Here is a 13,862-nt window from a genome sequence, read left to right as displayed (position 1 = left end):
TGGATGTACATCTATACATGACATGTGAGAGGGTGGATGGAGGTCTATGACGTGAGAGGGTGAATAGAGGTATGTCTATATTGCTTATATGTGTGACATGAATGGAGGAATTGATTGTTTTCTGTCTGCAGGACGTTTGAATGGTTGTCTCCATGATGAATGAATGAGAGGGTGACCAGTCTGTCTATCTGCAGGTGAATGAGAGGGTGAATAGTTTTGTGTGTGTTTGTGTGTGTGTGTGTGTGTGTGTGTGTGTGTGTGCGCGCGCGTTAAAGTGAACCCGGTCGGCCCGCAGAGCTCTCTCCCTCCGGATGAAGTCGGGGTCCCTCACCGTGATGGCCCCCGGAGGCGCAGCCCCGCTTCTTAACGCTGCCGCCGTCTCCTCCTCGGGAGCGCGCCTCCGCCCCCCCCCCCAACCCTGGGTACGCGGGCGCGCTCTCGCCAGCCCCGCGGCGGGCGCGCGCGCGCGCTCCCGAACAGCCCTGTTTGTTTGTGTTGAGAGATTGGAAATGGCGGAGAGCAGAGACCAAAGCGACAAGTTGAGCTCTCAAACGCGAGTGCGTCCTCATTGAAACACGCCGGAGTCCGCCGCGGCCGTCACGCACGGAGGAGGGGGGCACACACGCCTCGCTGCCGCCGAGGAGATTCACGTCGGACGCGGCGAAAACCGGATTTTTTTAATATATATTTTTTTGTTTTTAAATGTCGGGAGCATTTTGGGATCCTAGCAAGCTGGTTAGCTAGCTAGGCTAACCGCGCTAGCAGCCTGACGTTAGCTTGAGCCAAGTCGTGTGTGATTTTTTTTTTCCACGCAGGCTTGTTTGTCAACATTAGCTGACGTTTAGAGCCGCGAAGCGGGCCGGCCCACGGACAACTTTTACCCGCATCCACGCAACGCACTCGGATATAACACGCTACCAGCCGCGGCTTTAAAAACAAAAAACCCAAACAAAACACCAAAACTTGTCAAATCCCCAGGAGTAGCAGTGGATAAAGGAAAGTGGAGCCGTCCGACAGACGCTAGCTAGGCGAGTAAGTTAAGCTGGTTAGCTAAGTTAGCTAGCGAGGGCTTGTTTCGACGCCCAACCCGAGTCGTCGGTTCTTCATGGGGGGTTAATCATCCAGAGTGACAGCCCCCCTCAGCTGGATCTCTTATTTACAACCTGATCGGGCCAAGAAAACAGGTAAGTTCGTCGTTATTTTTTATCCCCCCCCCCCCTTCAGCCCTCCTCCCCGTAAAGGCGCCGTTATTGTATGACAAGATGTCATCCCGAGGAAATACACACGCACATACGGAGTGTGTGTCCGTTGCGGCGGTGGGCGTTCAGGAGGGCCTGCAAACATTGTCGGTGTTTTCCATAGAACCATCACACTGACGGTGTTCTCACACCGCCATGTTCACCCGTTCACAACAACGTGACGCGCTCGCAGGGACGTGTTTGTTTTGACCCCCTCAACCCTTCTTCTTCTTCTTCTTCTTCTTCTTATTGCTCGCCCGCCTGTGTTTGCCACCTGCAAAGGGGAGGGCAGTTGTTGTGGTCCGAGCGGCCTCGGGCTGCTTGCTGCCATTCCACTTCTCCCTCAATCCCTGTCTTTCTTGTGGGCCGAATGTGGGTAACGTGATATGCACAACACTGCTGAGACATGCTGCGAAAATAAATCGAATCACTCCATCGATCAATCGCATGCACCTGGATTAATCCTGCAGTTTTAGGCTGCTGTTAGAGGTACTGTGCACTAGATGTCCTGACCGCATATCTGGCCCTGGCTACTATGTTGAAAGCTTTAATTAATCCCTACAAGAGAAATACTACATTGTTACATATTGTTTACCTCTGATGCAAAGTGTTGACTCTAAACTGCAATTCAGAGGCTTTCTGTCTCTCCTCAAAATTCACAGGTAGACTCATTACCAGTTTGTCACAAGTCACGGATATTAATGTGTATATATATATTTATATATTTACGCGTGTGTTTTGTTGTTTTTTTTCTCTTCTCAACGAATTGTTTCAATGAAGCTCAGATGATCTAAAGTTTTGGAAAATTGCATCTTAATGTAAGTGTTAAAAAAAAATGATCAGGACAACCTTCCTGCTTTGTCATTGTGCATTTTCTTGCGTGAAACAAAGCAGAGCGTCAAAATGTCCTCGTTAGATCATTGACGTTTGGACAAACAATTAATCCTCAGCAAACGGCCTTGGATGAGACTTATGACCCACTTGAAATGTACATTGATAGAAAAATAACGCAATTAGATATTATTAAAAACACTATTACTTGTGGGAAAAAAACAAACCCATTGCTGCTGCAGTTGTTGGGTAATAATGGCTATTTTGGTATGAGGGTTACTTTGCAATGTGACCTTTGTGTGGTTGAGGCACCAAAGGGTAGAAGGAACAAACGCGTTTGCAACAGGATAAATGGGTTGCCTTAACTTAAAAGTGACGTGTTAGACGTGCGAGATGCAAAGGGTTGATGGATGGACATTAATGTTTACATACAGGAGTACCAGGGACCGCCGACTCCCCCGGTTCCGGTGTCCCCGCTGCAGTTTCACTGGCCAGGATTTAAACCCAGGAAAATGTCCGATCTGCGCATCGTCTCCTCGAACGCTTTGTTTCGTCATGTTGTCCTGCTTTCCTCTCCCCATGTTATAAATGTGTACGCCACAGCCGTGTCAGGTGGTGTGACTGCTTTACACCAAATGAACAAAACCCCTTTTCCCATGAAATGCGATGTGGGGTTTCCTGGAGGCATTGTTTCAAATGAAAAAACAAGCTAAACCTGGCGGTGGTGCCGAGGAAACCGGTGGCACCGACCACATAAGCTTCTGCTAAAATTCATTCTTGGATGTTTGTTGCTATTTGCTTTTGTTTTTAACCCCCTGTCATCCACCATTTGTGTTTCTGTTTTCTCTGTAATGAAGTAGATGGTTGGAGTAGTAAACCCTTTTCCCTTCAGGGGCCTGGTCATATCCGCAGCTCCCTGCTGACGAATACACTACTGTATAGCTAACAGTGGTGTCACTGTATTTTCTGTTGCTTTTGTACACTGTCGGCGTAAGAAGGAAGGAATTAACTTGCTTGTGTAACCTTACCATCTTCTCAGTAGAGCCTTGTATTCATGACAGTCACTGATAAAGATTATTTGGTGGTCATGCTGTAACATTTTAGACCCTGGGCTTGAAAAAAAAAATCTCATCTGCACCGGAGAAACACGTTTCGGGTTTGAAGTGTAACCCTGATGGTTTCTTTAGCACATTCAACTAAAAGTTCAGAATTGCAGCACAAGATGAATGGTAGTTGCAAAAATGAAAATATTACAAGCAAGCTAATACAGTAATCATAAATGCTCCTGTTTCTCATCTTCAGTTTTGCACAACGCACAGAGGAAAGAGATGATGCATTTCCCATCTCTGACTCCCTGTTTCCGACCATAAATGAACACTGCATTAGTGCGACGGATTCCGGGCCAGTCTCATTCCCAAACATGGACAGTGCGGTGGATCACGTCATGCATGACATCCATGTGATAGGTCTTCACCATGAGTGACAGGGACCCATTTAACAAACGGCAGGCTTGGCGACTTCAAGAGGGAAACATGGCGGAAGGGCCATGAAAACTTTGTGAATGAAAGTGTAATCACATGCGTACTGTCCCCCTCGTGGACGTGCCAATGCAGAGTAGAAAGCAACATATGCTGCTGCTGCAGCATTCACTGATGCCATAAAAGTGCGTCTTTCTTCAAGTGAAACCTTTGTAGCCTGATGTCCGCTAATTTAACTGAGGGCAATTTTTGTCAATATATAACATTAGGTGTGTTGTTTTTCTATGATTTGTCTCAGCGATATCCTTTTGGGAAGACCCACCGTAGAGGGGATTTCCATTATAACCTGTTTACAGATATGTTACAGAGAGACTACAACATTTATTGGCGAAGAAATACTACAGATTTTTTTTTATGCTGTCAAATATGCAGCATTACTTCCAAATGTTCACACTTTTACCCAGTTTGTCACACCAGGCAGGATTGTATCAGGTATCGACTGTGTCGTAAAAGCCTGCATTATTGAGTTTGTGTGTTACAGCAGCACGAAATCAAGTTATTATTCATAGTGTCGAGTTACAGTCCTCCATTATCTATTTGATAACAGACATATTTATCTGCTTTCTGATTCCTTCAGTATTTGTTTCCACCCTGAGTTTCCTTGGTTCCAATTCAGTGGCCTCAAGATTCAAGAGATTTATTTTCCACTTACATCCATGCAAGTATTGAATTATTGAGTGCAGCTCACAGTCGTCTCTAAGGAGAAAACAAAGGTAGAACATGTTATTGAAATAACCACATTCATGCAAAATCTAAAAAATAACCCTTTTTATTGAAGATATGCAACTTTGTTTACAGCAACTACGCACCTCAGTTCAGAGATCAGGTCTCAGTGAGTGTTCAGAACAGCATGAAGAGCAAATGCAAACTGCATCTTATTTTTTCAGCCTGCAACTGCATCTTTTCTCCAATCCAGCTTTTAGAGAGGCGATATTTCAAAATACATCCATTTATTTTGCGCGTCTCATTTATAAGCATTGTAAGGAACGAGTGTGCCAAGGCTTACTTATCACAGTCATCTTTTACAGCTGTCTCTGAGCTTCGAGCCACTGTGGCATTGCTTCCATGAAGGGAAAGACCTCATGATTGCAGAGGGGTGTTTGTTCACAGTGAGTGAAACTGTGACTGCATGCAGGAAAAAAACAAAGAGCAAACTACTCAGGGGTCTAATGAGCGTCTGCTCTGACTGACAGGTTATTTGGTGTTTACCCTGCTGCCGCTTTTTTTTTTTTTTACTTTTTTCCACTCTCGCCACTGACATTGAGGATCATGGTGGATGTGAAGGCACTACGCCTGCAGAGACAACCCAAGATATTTGAACTTAAGTGTAGTTAAGTCACTGGAATGCAGGGAGGATTACCTGTCTAGAGACAAGCCTTTTTTTCCTTCTCAAAATAGTATTAGGATCTATTAAATCACAACGGCTCTATTTCAAATCGATGCCCTGAACCACCCATCATCAATTGATTGTTATAAATAATCACTTTTTGACCCATTCTTTCACCACATACTTGGCTACTGCCAACTTTGTTTTCCGCAAGCAGGCTTGTTGACCGCAGAGTGTGTAGTATTGGTGCTGCAGACTCCCAGTTGTAGATGGGCCTCTTCAGGTTAAGATGAAACCCAGATAAGCGCTGTAGAGGGATATAGAGTTCAGTGGAGGGCCTCAGTTATTCAGTACAAAGTTTGTGACTCTGCTATCGCTCTGCTCTGCTATTATCTTGCCGCTAAGAACTGTCCGAGTACAATCTCACAATACATACACACACACACACGCACACCAAACAAAAGATCTGACATACGTCTGTTGATTTATTTCAAGTGCTCTGTGTTGGAATGGTTGAGCTGTCTAATCCATTCAGACTCCACACTCCTAATAGGAAGCAGTTTGTTTGTTTTTTATAATTCTTATTTAGCCCATCCACTAAGAAGGACGATACGCAAAACAGGACCAGAGTGACTCAGACTCTGAGAGCCTGGTCCTGATAACGCCGCTTTCTTCTAACCTTATCTTCTTGTGTGCCCTCAACCCATGGTTTACGTTACGGTTTACATCGCTGGGCTATTAGTACGACCCTGGCAGCAGGAACACAGCCAAAGCAAAACCACACGTCCACGTCATCCCCAGCGTCCCGCCGGGTTTTTGTTTTCCTGAGTTGAATCACGGCCTCGTTTTTAAATCACTTTCCAGAACACACCTTCATAAGGCTTGATTTAATTCTTAGCCAATGATTTTTGGGCTGTTATGCAAACATTACTTTGGGATTATTTCTTGTTACATATTTACCTGCTCTGCCTCTTTCTCTCTGCCTTTGTTTTACCCTGTTGTCGTACTGCACTTATACAAGTTGTTTTTTATAAATATATACTTCATGGTCATTCATGATTTTTTTTTCCACCTCAAATGTCCCTTTCTTATCTTGACAGGTGACACGATTCATCACAAAACCAGCATTTTTGAAAAGGCATTGTACTAAAATGAAAGTCCTGGTCACACTGTATAGGATATAATTATTTCTGCTTTAATATTCAGCCAGCGACACGTGTCACTCAGCAGCTTAACATCACTATGATAATTTTAAATGCCAAGGGGAGCAATAGATACAGAAAAAGAAGAAAGCATTGATTTTACATAACCAGAAATAGCATCTCTCTTCCTGGCTGTGGCTGAAGGAATGAATATTTAGACGTCTTTCTGCCCATTGACTTCAAACAGCAAACCAAGCCAGTATAGATGATGAAATGGCATTAAAGACTGGCCTCATTAATAAGCAATAGGGTTGAATATGCCTTTTTGTCCCAGCACAGCCGGTCACATGGGTTTGTCATGTGATGTCCCGCTGCTCTTGCAATAGTAGTATGTCTCTCTTGTAGCTTCCTTCTGTTTCAACCCTGGTTACAGCTTGCTCTCTAAAGTTCTGTTACTTTTCAAGCAACATCTTAGTTTTGGAGGAATGACATTGGAAAAAAAATACAGCAGTTTGAAAAGCTCTTGACGTCTCTAATGGATGTTGACCCACTGTCAGCCCATATCTGGTTGGTATGCAGAATAGTCTTAATGGTAATTGTCATAATATTCACAATCATTCATATTAATGGTTTTCATCCTCCTCCCTATTGAAACAAAGGAGTACCTGATCCATGAAATATCAAAGAAAATATAAGGCTGAGTACGAATTGGAGTTCAGTTAAAGAACAGCAACTCTCGAATATGACCTGATGTGACCCCTGAGATGAACAGAGCTCCGGCATTGTAGTACGTTGTGGTTGTTTAAAAGGAAGAAACAAGACCAATGGATCTTCATCACATTCCAGACATGTTTTGGCCTCCACTCAAAACTAATATTAATAAATAAGAACTGGTATGATTTTCTGCTTGTCGTTCAAACCGCTGAAGTTGAAATGAAATAAAGCTCCTATGTAATTATTTTCTACGTTGCTTTAGGATTGTAACTTTTTGTCTCTGTCTCTGGACTCTGTCATCCTGCTGCGCCAAGATGCTTTTTATTTTTTACAGTCACACTCCAATACGTACTTGGAAGAACAGATAAAGGTTTGAGTGTGGATCCCCAATAAAACTCCAAAGACAGATGTTGGATGCAATAAACATAGATAGCATAGATAGTAATGACCCAATTTACTGCATTATTTTGATTGGCAACACTTTATCACCTGTCATTCCATTAAAATTGGAGCCAATTTATTTCGGGGGAAAATAAAGATTAATTCTGTTATAAATGACAACTGCTTCGTGATCTGGTTGAAAATCTATGCACTTTTTTATGACATGACACGAACAACGCAAGCAGTCATGCCTCTCTTACGCTTGAACCTGGTCTCTTGATATTCACCTCCCAAGTTTGTGCCTGGCGTCGTGGATGCGGAGGCCGTTGAGGGATGGAGTTGTCCGTACCTGATGATTGTAGAAGCCCATTGCATGTTTCTCATTAAACTGTAATCCTATGCAAGTGATGGTAATAGCGTCTACAGTATTAGCTCTGCAGGCAGGTTGTTTATCCTACCAGAGGTTGAGCTACATTTAGACAAATTGATGGGAGTGAGAGCCATACCCTCGCCACCCCCTCTACTACCAAAGCTTGGCGTCAGGATGGCGGTTGTGCAGCCATTTTAGCACATTGCAGCCTGCCTGCTTGCCCGCTACCGTCAACTCTTTTCTGCTGGAGATGTGCCCCACCCCCCCCCACCCCCCATATCACAAAGATCAGATATGCAGGAGTTGAATCATAAATTCATATTGGGGAATCAAATCTGATCTGATTGGATACTGGCCAATGTGTCTGCCATCCAAGCCAGTTTGGCAGTTGAATCTCTTGGTTTTCGCAGAACTCTCAGTGAGCAAGAAAACATTGGGAGTACAAAGAGAAGAGGTGTCAGATCACATAACAGAGACAGAAGATCTTGATATTCATATATTTGTACTGTGTGTGTGTGTGTGTCAGTGTGTCAGTGCAGTATCTTTATCTCTTCGTTTTGTGTTTGACACGATGAAGACCAAAGCTGAATCTCCATGTTTTCAGTGATCCACAGAAGGGCCATGCCGTGCAGGTGTTACTTTCAAAATGGACATGCTTTTCAAGTGATGTAAAACATGACTATTACAAGAAAAGCAAAAAAAAGAGAGCAAAAACAGACCCTTTGACCCCAGAAATGTAGCAAAACAATGACTCAAGATGCCCCAGATTGATTTGCAGTTTAGAAGGGAAGAAAACATATTTTGGCCCGTCTCTGACACTACCCGTCTTTGGCTGACGGGGATTTATACTTGTCAGGCAAGGTTCAGCTATTAACCATCCAGTCTGAGAATTTTCAAGACATTCTGACTCTCAATCACAATTACTGGTATTCATTCATCTTAGTTATTCATTGCACTTATTGCACAAGAAACATCCTTCACTGCATTCACGCCAGAATAACGAGCTAAGTTTACTTAAGTCATTGCAGCATAACATTTATAGACCATTGCGTATGTTTACATTGGCCAAGTCCAAACCTCGCTCCCTTTGTGAGCCTTATTTACCATCAACAAAGCCTCTATCGCCATTTTTTAAAAGCGAGAACCACCTGCTGAAGACACACGTATTAGTAATTGGCTGTGCTAGCTTGTGAATAATTTTCAAGGAAACACACAATGCCTGGCCCTCGGAAAATGACCCGCGAAACCGTAGGTTGATTGACAGAATGACAAACTGTGCAACATTAGATGGATATTTACTGCATACCGATGTCACTTCCATTCTTGTGTCTAAGAGCGTCAGAATCAGTGGATACACAGCAAACAGCTTCACGTTCCTTGAAACATTTCACGCTGCGGTAATGGGTTTTACCTGGCTGTTTCGCTATTTATGTTTCATGCAAGTAAAGACAGAGTCCCGAAGGAAGGCTTGTCAGCGGGCTGCCGTGCATGGTGGATGTTGTCACCTCCCGTTGTTGACGGGCCTTTTGAAAAATGATTCCTTAATTTGCTTTGAAACATGTGGCAAAGTGCTCTGTGCATAGTTTCATCTACCTTCCCCATCACTGCCAATCTGGATTTTTTTGTTCGGTTCCAGCTCCTTTCGTTCATTTACCGACCGTTTACCTACAGACTGTGAATGAACAACAATAAGCAGACTAGAATATTCCCCCACACTTTCCATGAGTCTTTGAAATGTCCTTTTTGGTGATTGGCTGAAGACAAACTTGCAGCACATTGTAAAGCGGCCGAAACTTTGTCAGCGGACAAAACTTTGATTCTCTGATTAATATTAGCGGGGCTCATGTTCTTGAGGACCTTCCTTGTTCAGTTCAGAACTAAACCTCCAGGATAAGATACATCAACTAATACCATGACCTGGGTGACTGAGTATCTTCACTGCCACATTTGGTATTCTGTATTTCATCCGTTACTTCAGCTCAGGTTTCCAATTTCCGTTGTTGAAGGTTTAATGCCTGGCGATTTTTATCATCATATGAGGCCATATTTAATGCAAAAAATTACATTTGGTGCTTGCTTTATTTATCTGTTGCTCCCATTTGCAGTATTTTAGATGGCATGAGACATTCATGTGAAAATGTTCAGCTGGATCTCATTTGTACCCTTGAACTCGTCTTAGTGAGACTTGGAGATCCTCTGACATTTCTGCACTGAAGAAAAATCACACAATTTGTTTGATAATGCTGCCAAATAGGCTATATCTCTTGTAAAGAGAGAAGGCTTGGACCAAATAAATCTGAATCAGAGGTTAAAAAGAAATCCGTGTCCACCCAGAAAATTGCATATGTTACGCCTTTGTTGTCACGTTCGAAAGGTGCCAGCGAGTTAAAATCCGGCCTGAAATCATAAGTCAACCAGGCAATACTTAAGTTAAGACATTATAAATAAAATATATAAACAAATGCAACACTGATTTTTCCATCTGGTTTTCCTCAGCTGGTTTTGACGCGCGACCCCAGTTGAACTAACACAGATCTGTTTACAAATAAGACAAAAAACCAGAGCCGTCCTTGTCCAACCTTTTTTATGTCCTTGTCACAACAATGTCAGATTCTTGGGGTCCACTGGCTTCTGGCTCCTTGAAGCTCCCCTGGACCTCCTGGCAGTTAATCACTGCTGCGGCAGTGTCGGGTTACCATTTAGATAAGGATCAATTCCCAGCCATTCATTACACTGCAGGTGGCAAGTGGTTCTGCCCTGACTGATGGCTGAATGAAAGGATTGCAGTTACCTTCCAGAGCATCGTTGTTTAACCTTGTTACTGCGAGATTATTCTTTTTTTGTTCTATGACGGACAGTCAGAACACCCAGAGAAATGAGAAAATTTAATCAGCAGGAAAGGTCGTAGTGTAATTTGAAAACTACAACTTCTGTTTTTAAATGATAGTTAGCTTTGGAGACATGAAAAAAAACTCAGTCCACAATACTATTATTTCCTTTTTTTTATGTTTTTAAAACAAACAGCAAAATTAGAGCACTCGCATTTCAGCCGACTGTTAAATCTCGGTTGGTTTCTACCCGGCGTCCAATAAATGTGTGTTGGCAAAGATACGTGTCATGTACTTGCATGGTGAGTACTACATTCATGTACTACATGAATGTCTAAAACTTCATCGCGCTCCAGCTGACGGCCAGGCAAAGAGACGTCAAGTTGAAATGCAGAGCTTCATGGTGTACGTGTGATACACTTCAGATCATTGATGAAATCACTGAATGTCGAGTTTGAACGTTCACATTAGAAGTCGGAAGTATATATCGCCGGCAGCATCGCCCTCCAAAATTTTGGATCCATCAGCATGTAGTTCATATTTTATTGGAGACAATTGTCAACAGTATCACGTTCACCAAGAAGTGCTTAGCCTTAAAACAGCAGCACAACATTATCATACCTTATATCAGAGACATAAGAAAAGGAAACTCCTACCCAGAAGGTTGCAGGATGCAAACATATATACTTTTGTTTACAATTTAAATGTTTAAAAAGGAACCAAAATTGCAACTGGTGTTGTTTTTATGTAAGGCTTCAGGCTGAATGGTGTAAATATCTGGTCTAGTTTCAAGGACTGGTGCAGGAGTTGGGCCCATGGTGATCCTGCATATGTGCACATCCACAAAACACCGTAAACTAAACGTTTTCAGAAGGCTGAGGTCATTGATGATAATATGCACTGTGACGTGCAGAAGCTCTCGTTTCTGCAAAACCTGAAACCGATCTGCTTTTGTATAACGCGCAGCAGAGGCTGCTGTATGTTATGGTTTTTCCCTCCTCTCTCTCTCTCTCTCTCTCTCTCTCTCCAAAGCACACACACAAACATGCATCTTCAGCCGCTGTGAGTGAGCCCAATACAGGAAAGAAGGCGAAGAAGAGCGTCGCCGCTTCAACTCCTCACAGCCTTCCCGCTGTCAGCAATGGCCTACATTTTTGCGCAGAAAAAAGAAAAAAAAAGCTTGTGCAGCAGACTGTGTGTGTTCCTCCCAGGGCTGTGTTTGTGAGCACTGGAAGGAAATAAAGAGGGGGGAAAGGTAAAAGCAGGAACAGAGGCGGCGTACAGGAAGAAAGTGATAGAGCGAGTGAGAAAACAGAGCAACACGTGGTCATGTTGTGAGTTCAGCCTTAACAGCCAAAAACTTCAAGGCCAGACCAAAAGAAAGAAGAGGAGTGCTGGCCGGCGTTTCAAACTGGGAGGCGGTGGGAGAGAGTGCTGTAATTTGGCATTGAGGTGGCTTTCACTTTGTGTTTTCTGCTATTTCTTTAATTGTGAAATCCATGAAGAAGTGAAAGGCTTCACTGAAGTCCCATTCGGCACCTCCTCCTCTGGACAATTACATTTTATTTTATGTTTGTGCCATTTGTCATATGGAACTATAGGCTCATTGTCGGATGTGTTAGACCTTTCTGCAATGCTCCTTCATGCTCTGGCTGACACCACCAGTCCACTGCTCCACTTTCACCTGTCACTTTCTTCATATATGTATATATATCTGAAAATGATTGCCAATGATTCACCATAACCTCAAGGTGAATTTCTTGTATTGTGCCAGAGGCGACAGAAGTGTTGTGTTTCACCGGTAAACATTTGGGTTGGGCGGTTTCTGCAAACATCAGTGGTTCACTGATTGGTATCATTTGTTCCTAAACAGGAATTTCTCAGTCTAAAGTGCAGGGTGCGCGCACTGCAGCCCACCGTAGGATTGTCATGCGCAATCATTTGTTAAGGATGGGTTGCATTTGAATCTTGGGGGTTCGCCTTTGTCATGCGATGAAAAATAACATTTCTCTTTAAACCAGGGGGTTGCAGGTGGTGGAAGGATACATGGTTAATATGTATTATAGTTATGGCGAACTCAAAAAGACAAAAGAGCATGATTTAAGTAAAACTTTTGCATCCATCCAATGGTCCAGTGGTTGGGTTCATTGACAGCTTCATTTTTTTTTCTCTTAGGTGCACGTTCAATTCTAGGAAAGGTTGTTTCTATGAGGAAAACCCCACATAAAAAGACCAATTTCTGACTTAAGACCTGCTGAGACCCTGGTTACTCCAGCCAAAACTCCGCTGTATCATCTTTATGGGTCAGGTACTGCCTGCTTTACGATCAAATCTCATTTGGGAAGGGGAAGCAACTGCAAAATCCAGCAGTGATGAAAAAATTCACACAGCTTCATCGCCTCAGGGGCAAAAACGTTGAATTTCTTGGATTAACACGCCACAAAATTTTATAGTTTTGGGAATCACAGCATATTCAACAACACGTCTAGTGTGAGAATGTCTTTGCAATTCACAGGGTCTTTCAGCAGCCCAACGAAACTTCTGCAGCTTCTTGTGGCTTTGCATTTGTGCGTCATCGTTAGGCACTTTATCTCCCTGCACCAGGGAGGTGACTTGAGGCAGACCACCTCCATAGGGCATCAGGGGTTTAAAAAGTGAATATATATGCACGCAGCTGATGCGTCCCGGCTTTTTCCTGCAGGGAGACTGCTGAGTGGTCTGCCTAGAACCTCCTTTGTAACAAAGCTGATCGTGGTCGCACACATAGTAATTGTGAAACACATGGAAAGTAGCCGGGCTTCTTCTGAACAGCTGAGAAGAATGGAAGATAACCTTAGAAAGTGGGTCACCGAGTAAACCTGGGCAGCCCACCCATGTGAAGTCTCGTCGGGAAAACCCTTGAAAAGCACTTTGCAAACTCAAAAACTCAAGGTAATTGTTTTTTGTCATATACTGATGGCTTGGTGAACATCAACTGGAGGGCAGTGGACAGGAGTCATTAGGAAGAACGTGTGAGAAGATACTAGCATTTAATGGGCGACCTTTTCCTTCCCAAGTATGGAGAAGCTGCAAAATCCAAAACTGATGTTTGGAAGGAAGCAAGGAGGCAGGAAAGGAAGGAAAGAAGGTTTGGAGAGCTTTCAAGTTCTGACTATTGATTATAGCTTTGACCATGAAGGAGACGATTTTCCCGGCTAATGTGATTACGCAGTGAGCAACATCGATGGCTGTTGTTGGGGGCAATGATGTCATTTAGTCATAAACTTAAGAGTGTATTGAAAGCATTTTCAACAAAATTAAATTTTATTCAGATAACGAGATTTCACGGTAAACACATGGAAGCAGAGCTCGGTGGAAAATATAGCGTAAGCTATGCACGGTCAGAGGCCTTTGACCAGTCTTACGGGGAAATAGTACGAGTTACGTCCTTTGTCATGTGCCGCTTTTTTCTTTTTCCATTCTGCTTGAATGTGACGCAGTGCACTAACTTGAG

The 13,862-nt window shown here is 43.3% G+C and overlaps 1 protein-coding gene across 1 annotated transcript in view; it reads left to right on the top strand.

The window, feature by feature from the left end:
* The first annotated feature begins 552 nt into the window (after positions 1-552).
* The window catches only part of ncoa1 (nuclear receptor coactivator 1), a 55,113-nt gene continuing 41,803 nt past the window's right edge, over positions 553-13,862 (top strand). Inside the window, exon 1 of the mRNA XM_086167377.1 lies at positions 553-1,184. The gene's annotated coding sequence lies outside the window, so the exon portion shown is untranslated. The remainder of the gene's footprint in view (positions 1,185-13,862) is intronic.

This window comes from Fistularia commersonii, chromosome 20, assembly GCF_037954325.1.
Source record: "Fistularia commersonii isolate RoL2024-O1a breed Wild chromosome 20, RoL_Fcom_v1.0, whole genome shotgun sequence".
NCBI lineage: Eukaryota > Metazoa > Chordata > Actinopteri > Syngnathiformes > Fistulariidae > Fistularia > Fistularia commersonii.
This window is presented reverse-complemented; position numbering and strand designations above follow the sequence as displayed.